Here is a 1,996-nt window from a genome sequence, read left to right on the forward strand (position 1 = left end):
ATATGTTTTTGATGAGAAACAAAGCGGAATTACAATATTGTACCGTAGGAGAGCCGAATTGAAAGGTGTCCGAGGGTGCAATGAGTAATTGGCGTTTAATTGATCAAATGATCTCGGTGATTCAGGATTAATTCTGTCCGTACACAGTTGTCGGTCACACTTAATCGATGAAATGCTCCTGCCAGAGGAAATTATATGTACAGTGACGTACATGCAAACTAGTAGTTAGGCAGTTACGTGTATTTTTAAAATTTTTTAGGTCTTCTTTGGAAATTTGTACATTTAAAATGTATGTGAAAATGAAGGTGACATTATGAAAATTTCGGACAGTGTACTTGTTGACAAGTACTGTTCGCCCCTCTCGTGAATGGTTATGTTTCCAGTAGAGGGGAAGTTGAAACAAAAAGAAAATAAAAAGGCGAAAGACCACGAACCGTTGAGCTGCAATCTCTATGGATTATCGGGTTCAAAAGGCTTAATGCACAAAGGCCGCCCAAGGCAGGTACACGCGGTGACGAAGTTGAGAGGGTGTGTCTCAGGAAAAAGAGGGTGAACGGCGTTGGAAAGGGGTTGCGCGATAACTGTTGATCTCTCGTCGACTCCGTCCTCGGAGCAGCCGCGAGAGAATCGAAATAGACACGTGACATTATTCCGGAAACAATAAGAACCCTGATACGGTATTTACCGACGATCGATCCATTCAAAATCGTTCTTTGTCCCGACCTCGAATCCTACTTTGACCAATCGAACGATCTTAAACGATAAAGTGAATCAAACAACGAAGAAAGTACCCCGATTTACACTTTTAGACATTTTATTGATTGCACGCATTTTTAAAAAAGAAGATTTAAAACGTAATTAAAAAAGGGATGTGATTAAGGTTGTATGAGCCGTAAGATCTCTGCCAAAATTTTAAGAAAGCTGTGCCCAATATTTGTAGTAATGAACTTTTAGAAAAAATAATTATTACAGAGGAGTAAGGTTTATAAAATTGTTCGACTTGTTTTTCTCAGTTATAATGAACTTTCAACGCATTATTTCTAATATTCTAATACACAGTTTTGGCATTTTTTTATTGGACTGTACATGACTTGCAACTGTGCACATTATCTACATGTCCTACAATTCTTACTTTTGCATACTTTGTATTATGTATCTTAAATAATATGCTCGAAATTGACAATACTTCAACTTTAAAATATTCTTAAATAATATGTTAAGAATTATACAAAATTACAAAATTCTGTCATTGCTGCAAAATGCAAAATATATGTATTTGTACAAAAGTGAAACTCGCATGGACACTCCCTGTATAATCGGTTGCACCGGGTAACATTCTTCAGAACCATGACACTTGACTCTCACTTGTTCCCTCGTTTCACGAAAGGGTTGGATAAAACGCAACGTGAAATTGTGCGAAGCTCGTCGTGTCAAGTATAATGACTTCACGGTCCGCACCACCTACATGCCTGGATTCCACCACAAAGTTGACAAGGCAACATGCAGTGAACGTAGAATCTTTAAAACAGAATACCTTTTAGTTTTTTGCTTCTCATTTCGATAAATTGTGATTTTTTTCATATTCGTTTTATACATCATCTAATATTTTTAAATAATTCAAATCGTATGGAGGGACATTAAAAAAGTTATTCTGTTTTGAAGAGGAATATTTTCTACTGTAACTCAAGGTGCCCTTATTGCCTAAGATTTTTATTTTTATCGAAGGAACTCCGTTTTTCATGGACAAATCTTCGTTCAGAAAAAAGTTGTCTCGTCCGACAATTAAGCTCTCTCGGTATGAATTTAATGAGAATATCGTTCGATCTCTGACATCCTCAGATGCTTGTCGAAGACGCGATAAGTATTGTCGAGTTAAACATTGAGAAACAGCATTTATAAGAAATGTCTTAGGGAGGTAAAAATATAAAGAATTCAAGTCTTTTACGTCACTCACAATTAAAAATAATACTGGTAAAGTAGAGTAGTAGATATGTAT

Source organism: Ceratina calcarata, unplaced genomic scaffold, assembly GCF_001652005.2.
Source record: "Ceratina calcarata isolate Rehan_Ccalc_2016 unplaced genomic scaffold, ASM165200v1 scaffold303, whole genome shotgun sequence".
In the NCBI taxonomy this organism is placed as follows: Eukaryota; Metazoa; Arthropoda; class Insecta; order Hymenoptera; family Apidae; genus Ceratina; species Ceratina calcarata.